This window comes from Crocodylus siamensis, chromosome 2, assembly GCF_052110815.1.
Source record: "Crocodylus siamensis isolate JL-2025a chromosome 2, ASM5211081v1, whole genome shotgun sequence".
Taxonomy (NCBI): domain Eukaryota; kingdom Metazoa; phylum Chordata; order Crocodylia; family Crocodylidae; genus Crocodylus; species Crocodylus siamensis.
Window position 1 is genome coordinate 97,514,025 of NC_143396.1, and position 8,201 is coordinate 97,522,225.

An 8,201-nucleotide genomic window follows, 5' to 3' on the forward strand; every position below is an offset into this window, starting at 1 on the left:
CTAGGATAGGTAGCATTATAAAAAGGCCACCTCTAGCAAACTGGAAACAGTGAACAGAGGGCAGCAAACAGAGACGAAGTTTGCTTAGGGAGCTCACTTGAGGAGGAAGCCATGGAGCAGGAGACTCTGTGTGTGCATGTGTGTGAGCATGGGCAAAGGCCCCTGTGCAGGTGTTTGGTGTGCAGGTTCTTGTGCTGTGTCTTTCCCCCCGCTCTTTTGCCCCTACATCCTTTTTTATCTCTTTCTTTATAGCATAGGTGTTCTCTGGGAGACACAAATGGAGTCTGGGTCAGCTGTTGTGACCTGTGTGGGATGCTCCATGCTTGTGTTTCTCCCAGAGGGTCAGGAGCATTTCATTTGTAGCAAGTATAAGCCCAGGAGGAAAAGGTTCAAAGATTGGAAGCATGGGTATCTATGCAGCATTGCATCTGAGACCAGGAAGATTACTTGGACAAGAGTTGTGAGAGGCTGGCACTGGAGAAGCCAAAAGGCAATGATAAGTGGCAGCATATGACTACTCAAAGAAGGAGGGTCCCCCGAATTTAAGAACAGTGGACTGAAGTCAGCAACCACTTTCAGGCATTCTTCAGTGGAGCTGCAGAGGAAAGGGAGAGAAGAGGACATCTGCAGACATGAGGCAAAGGAGGCAGCAGCCTAGAAATCAGAAAATGCAAGGCCTCAAGGACATGGGGTCCAGGACCACTGAACCAAAACAGAAGAGAAGAGTTGTGGTGGTTGGTGACTCCCTTTTGTGGAGGACAGAGGTATCAATTTGTTGCCCAGGTTTGGGGTCCTGGAAGGTGTGTTGTTTGCCTGGAGCCTGAATTTAGGACATCAAAGAGACTGCCAAAACTCATCCATCTTTCAAACCACTAGCCCTTCCTGCTTGTCTGTGTAGGCACCAATGACAGGAGTAACCAGAGGAATGACCAGAATGATCAGAAGTGACTACAAGGCTCTTGGCAGGTAGATTAAGGAGTTTGAGTGGTGTTCTCATGTATTCTTCCTGTGGAAGGTAGGGGTCCAGGCAGGGACCATTATATCCTGAAAGTGAACGCGTGGATGAGACGATGGTGTCAACGTGAAGGCTTTGCCTTCTTTTGCAATAGGCAGATGTTCGTGGGAGGAGGACTGCTATCAAGAGAAGGGGTGCATCTGATGAGAACGGGGAAGAGCATCTTTGAGCATTGTCTGGCCAATCTAGTAAGAAGGGCTTTAAATGAAGTTCCATGGAGGATGGTGATCAAAGCCCTCCAGCAGCAGAGCATTCAGTACAGAGGAAAGTACTTGAAGAAGCAATTCAGCTCCAAGAAAAGGCCAGAGAACTATGGGACAACAACAAGTAGTGCAAAAGGGAAGCATGACAAGCTTTATTTGTCTCAAGAAGTCTATGGACTGACAAGAGGCAAGGCGTTGCTAGACCTAGTACTGGCCAAAGGGGATGATCTAGTCAGTGACCTGAGAATCAAAGGGAAGCTTGGAGACAGTGACCATGAGTTGATCACTTTCTCTATTCATCGCAAAGCTGGCAAGTCAGTCAGAAATACAAAAGTCCTTGACTTTAGGAAGGGCAACTTTCACAAGCTTAGGAGGCTAGTTGTTCACGCTATGAGAAACCACAATCTGGCAGGGAGGAATGTCCATGATGAATGTTACCTCCTCAAGGATACAATCCTTGAAGCACAAGGGAAGTTCATTCCAACCCGCAGAAAAAGTAACAAAAGGGCTGGATGACCCCCTTGGCTCAAGTGGGAACTCAAGGACCTCCTGCACCTAAAAATGAAGCTTATAAAGGATGGAAAATGGGAAACACCACTAAGGAGGAGTACTCTGCACTAGCCCACACCTGTAGGGAGCAAACTAGGAAAGCCAAGGCTCAAACTGAGCTCAAACTGGCCACTCAAATCAAGGACAACGAAAAGTCCTTCAAATATGTGGGAAGTCAGAAAAAGAACAAGGGTAACATTGGACCCTTATTAAACCAAATGGGGCAGCTCATAAACAACACCCAGGAAAAAGTCAATCTCCTTAATGACTACTTTGTGTCAGTCTTCCATCAGCCCAGTGGGATCACCCTACCTGACAAGAGGCAGGATCACCAGAGAAAGGCCGAACCTGCACCCATCATTACCATTGATCTTGTGGGGGAACACCTTGAGAGACTGGACATCCACAAATCAGCTGGCCCAGATGAAATGCACCCAAGAGTGCTAAATGAACTAGCTGACATTATAGCACGGCTTATGGTGAGTATATCTGAGAACTTGTGGTGCTTGGGCGAGGTGCCTGATGATTGGAAAAGGGCCAATGTGGTGCCTATCTTCAAGAAAGGGAGAAGGGAAGTTCCAGGAAACTACAGGCCAATTAGCTTGACATCAGTCCCTGGAAAGATCTTGGAAAAAATCATCTATGAAATCATTACCAACATCTTAACAGAAGGTAATATTCTGAGAGATAACTGACAGCTTTTTGGCGGGTAGATCTCATTTTACCAACCTGATTTCCTTCTATGACTAGGTGTCGCATTACCTGGACAAAGGAGAAGAGGTAGATATCATATTTTTGGACTTCAAGAAAGCCTTTGTCCTGGTGTCCCATCATGACCTCATGAAAAAATTGGGCGATTGTGGCCTAGACAATTTAATGGTCCAAGGGCTGGGGAACTGGCTCTGTGGGTGGACCCAGAGAGTAATAGTTGATGGAACTTTATCAACTCTGCGCACTGCAACCAGTGGTGTCCCCCAGGGCTCCATTCTTGGACCTGCACTCTTCAGTGGGTTTATAAATGATCTGGACTCAGATGTTATAAGTGGAGTGGTTAAGTTTGTCGATGACACCAAGCTATGTGGAAGCATGGTCACCCTAGAGGATAGGCTGGCAATCCAGGCCGACCTCAACAGGCTTACAAGGTGGGTGGATCAAAACCTGATGGCATTCAATGCTGAGAAATGCAAGGTGCTCGACCTTGAGAGAAAGAACCCACACCACATTTACAGGCTCAGCAGTGCTATGCTAGCTAGCACCATGTCTGAAAGAGACTTGGGGGTCATGATTGACCACAAGATGAACACGAGACACCAATGCAATGCAGCAGCCAGCAAAGCAAACAAAACTCTGGCTTGCATCTTCTGATGCATCTCAAACAAGACGCGGGAAGTCATCCTTCCACTTTACTCAGCCTTGGTGAGACCACAGCTGGAATACTGTGTCAAGTTATGGACTCTGCGATTCAGAAAGGATTTCGAGAAGCTTAAGAGAGTCCAGAGGAGATCCATATGAATGATTACAGGACAAGAGAGCAGGCCTTATGAGGAGAGGATAACAGACATAGGACTCTTCAGCCTGGAAAAGAGTAGGCTCAGGGGTGACTTGGTGGCAGCCTATAAGTATATAATAGGAATGTGTGAAGCTTTGGTCACTGATTCAATTCAGCAGAGATTTGGCCCAGTTCAGTGGCTGAATCTCTGAATCCGAATTGAATCAGGAGATCTTTTAATCTCTCCAAATCAAATCAGAACCTTTGAATCAATTTGGAAAGATTTGATGATTCGGACATAGACACATTTTTAAATGTTTTTTCTACATACCTCAAGGTACCAGGCAGCTTGTGAATGCTGAGATGCTGGGATGGATGGAGCATGCCACAGGAGCACAGGGGGTCCCCAGCGTGCTTGGTAGCAGACCTGGAAGTGGACCAGAAGCATTTCCGGTTCACTTCCACATCCGCCGGGGAGCATGTTGGTCCTGGAATAGACTCCTCCCAGAAGTGGTGCAGTCACCTACTCTGGATTCCTTTAAGAAATACTTGGATGTCTATCTTGCTGGGATCATTTGACCCATGCCGACTGCCTGCCCTTTGGGCAGGGGGCTGGGCCTGATGATCTTGCGAGGTCCCTTCCAGCCCTAATGTCTATGAAATGTATGCAAGGAGGTCAAAATGCAAAATACATCTGATATATGTATACAGATGTGAGTAAAATGGGAATAAACAAGATGAGCTGGAAGCTGCAGCCTGTGAAAATAACAATGATCTGACTGACATCACTGAAACCTAGTGGGACAGAACTTATGACTGGAATGTCAACAGAAAGTTATGCTCTTTATCAGAAGGATGGTGAAAAAAGGTGCTGATGTTGCCTTGCATGTAAAAAATGCATACACTTGTTCCTTGGTTCAGGAGAAAGAAGACAGCAAAGCAGAATGCATTTGGGTGAAGATGAAATGTCTGCCTTCATTGGCATGCAAGGTCTCTGCAGGATACATGATCCAACACTGAAACATATTTGGCTGTCTTGGAGGATATCTTAGCATTCATTATCCCTGCTTCTTCTCAGGCTGCAGCATGCTGTTGCAGCATGCATGTAGATGCATTATAAGCCAGTGCCAAAACCCTCCCACTTCCCTGGACTGGCTCCTGGACTGAGCCTACATCACAGGATCAATCAATGATTTGCCCTCTCTCTGTCTTCCTGTGGTTCAGGACTCTGGGACTTTCCACCCATTTGTCTTCTTGCAGCCTGTTTTTTCCCTCCTCAGCAAGCCCACCAAAAGCATGAAGCCCATGCTTTTTCACTTAACTTGCCCAAAATTGCAGTTTCTGCAAAAATTACATAATTACAGTTTCAGTAGGTCCCTCTTTATGGTAATGTGTTTCAATTGTTTTGCTTGTGTTACTATGGTCAAACACTTAGTCAGTGATTTCCTGTTTACAGCTATAAAAACATGAAATCTAGCCTTGCAAGCCTGTCTCTATGCAAATTACCCAAAGTTTGTTCCAGTTAATATGTAATGGAGGATATATACAAGTTCCAGGCACTTATGCCAAGGCTTCTAATGTGTTCCTCACAGAATGGGCGTCCTGGGTCAGGTATCCTGAGCCAGGTAGTCTGTGGTCATAGGCAACCATTTACCCAAGGGATCCCTAAAATTTCCACTTGAAGCCTTCACATGTGGCTAGAAAGCACAATACCTGAAATACTAGGAACCAACATCACTGCTAGAGCAGTTTAAAGTGTCCTTGGTTTCACTCAGAATCAGCTTATCTGCATGTTGTTTTTCTGTAATTTATATAATACTAAATGCACACTTCTATGCATCAGTTATTCATCATTTTTATTATTTGATTTTTATTAGCCATTTAGCATTATTTACTGTTATCTAAGGTTGGTTTTCCAAGTGAATCATTCAGTATTGCTATGTGGTTATTACAGTATCACGGCTTCCACATTTTGATGAGTCTTTAATAGTCTGTCAAAGCTTGAGTATTATACCATGCATGATTTATGGCATAATCCTTGGTATTTTTAACTCAATGTTTTGTGTGTGCTCAGGGTGGGTGTAACTGACATTTCAGTAACCCACAAGAAAGACAACACTTTACTATCCAGAACATCTAATCTGCTGTATGTAAATATTAAATCAGTTAAATTTTAGGAAACAGCTTAATTCAGTAGCATTATAGCATTCACTTGCCTTGCAATCTTACTAGTTATAATATCATCACTATGGAAAAGAAATGTCAGGCTCTGTGAATCTAGAGACTGGTCTCTGAAAGCAGACATGATGGTCTTGCTAACAGCTGTATATTTCTTCACAGCAGGAAAATCATTAGTCAGAAGGGAAAGGTCAAACTTATTGATCACAACTTGTCAAGGATCACTTCTCAGAACGATATGGAAAAGAACTTCTGAAGTCCTTTCTATACTCTGCAGACCCATTCCCATTACTTTACCTATCTTCTAACCAGGTTATGCATCTGCTTAAACAAAGTGGTCTCTGAGAGCAGTGCCCTAAGGAATCTCTGTGGGTTTCCCCTTTCTTTTGCTTTTAAGTGACTGAGTCAGTCATTTCAAGCTGTTTGGGGTAGAGACCATCTTTTTGTTATGCCCTTAGAGTGCCCAGAACAACACAATTAATTTTTACCAGGGCCTGAAGGCTGGTAAAATACAAATACACAAAGGTAATACTTATGGTAATACTGTGGGCTCTGACACATGTGCAGGCCCCCACTCTAGCTCATGGTGCTTTACATAAAGTGCTATGAATTAGAACACCGCCCATAACCCTAGAAACACTCACCTGTTGGGTGGGGGGGGGGTAGGATCAAGCTCCACTTTGGAGATGATCATGCCCAAGGAGCTTGCCTGCAGCCTCACTCCCCTAGTCCTGCCCCCACTCCCTCTCAACTCTGGTGCTTCCTGCAGCAAGAGAGTGGAAAGAAGGAAGGGGGGAGAGCTGTGGATTGGGGTTTGCCTGGCCTCAGCTGCCGGGGGGCACAATCCACCTGCCACCCCCTCCTCCAGCTTAGGCCAGGCAAACCCCAGCCCAGATCTCGCTCCCCCTCCTCTCTCCTCCTTCCCTTGCTGCAGACAGCCCTGGGGGTGGAATTGCACTACACCAGCCCAGCCTTGATCCCACAACAGATTGATCCTAGGGAACAAAAGTTCCCTAAGGTGCTCCAAAGTGTAGCTCCTTCATCTGATCCTTCATCTGCTGAAGGTTAGTTTGTCATGCAATTGGCCACTTGTAAAGTGTTCTGCAGCCGTGCATGTGTTTCATGGCACAGCTGTAGAGTGCTTTCAGGGATCCAATTGTATGACAAATGAAACTTCTGTCTGCGTCTGATATGTCACTTGGAAGTGTGACACGAGAACTGCAGGTACATTTTCTTAATTGTTTTCCTCTTTCTTGATTTTAATTATTTTGTCCTGTCTCCTCTGTAGGCAAGAAGTGGTTGCTTCAGCACAATTAATTATACACTCATGTGCTTAGGAGCTTTGACATTCAACTGCACTTCCCCAGGTGCTTTACTGCTAAATAATCTTTGTAGCACTCCCGGGAGTGCCAACCAGGATTAGAACCCCCCTTGTTTAACTTTTTTTTAAATTGTCCTCCTCTCTTGGTCTGAGTATGAAGATATTAAAGTTGGTGAAGAAGAGAAGATAACATTAGCCACTTTTTGCAGTTTATTTGAAAGGTTGGGATTTCTTTTCATTTGCTTCACACCATTCATTATGCCCAGGCATGGTACAAACCATGAATGTAATCAAATATCTAAAGGCAGCTTGTTTAGTAAATTATATATTAAACACAATTCATAATCAGTCTTCTCCTAATGCATGAAGTGGAGATGATAGCTGTTGTATAACTTCAGACAAACTGCTTGAGACCCATTCTCATTGATTTTGATAGGAGTAGATCAGGTCCACTGTTAACGTGTGACACCAGCTGCCCAGTATACATGAAGTTTCATCCTCAATTATCATAGGACTTCTTTCCATAAAACAAACTACTGGATATTTATTCCTTAAAATTCTTTTGAGAATGAAAAAAATGAATGGAAGAAAAATAGATGTTTCATGATGTCTTAGGAAAATAATTTACTCCTCTTATTTATCTTTTAACAGGGAACAACTTATGTGAGGAATACACATTACGTTTTTTCCTTCAGACATTCTACAGATCCAGATCTCAAGAATTTCAGATAAAACATCTATCCAAAGGTCACCTAACTGTCTTTCTGCTAGAGTCACACGTGCTGTCACTTTTTTGCTGCATCAGTTAACACAAGGAATAGAATAGCCATGATTAACAGGACTTAAATCATGCTGAAATATATTTCATAGTGCATTTTTCTGACAATGTCCATCTTGCTGGATACATTTTCAGGACTGGCCACTGAGCAATACAGTTTTCCTTTAAACTTACAAGGGAATTTTAAGAAAGGCTCCCAACATTGCCTTTCTATGGGTGCTATTTTCCACTTGCAAATAAGAGTCCATTTTCTCTGTCCCCACCCCACACTGAATAAACTACAGATTTACATTCTGTTACATAAACTTATAAGTGACTCATGTGTGGGCACAGTCAGGTGAGATGTAAGAAATTAGCAATTGCAAGTTGAAGTTAATTGGAAACAAAATTGCACGCAATAATAGAGACTCCTTCTACAATACACATGTAAATGGGCTTATACCTGGAGTGTTGCCTACTTAGCAGACAGGCATTTAAGAATTTCAAAAATGCAGAAGACAAAAGTCATATGTATGTATAATATCAGAATAATGATCATAGGTAGAAATGAATATTTTAAATGGCTGGTTTACTGAATTATACTGCATATCATAGGATCATAGGAAAGCAGGGCTGAAAGGGATTTCATGAGGTCATTTAGTCCATCCCCCTGTTCAAGGCAGGATAAT

At 43.6% G+C, this 8,201-nt stretch overlaps 1 pseudogene; it reads left to right on the top strand.

Moving 5' to 3' along the window:
• Positions 1-1,062: 1,062 nt before the first annotated feature.
• On the top strand, positions 1,063-7,487 carry LOC149870544 (uncharacterized; annotated as a pseudogene).
• The last annotated feature ends 714 nt before the right edge of the window (positions 7,488-8,201 follow it).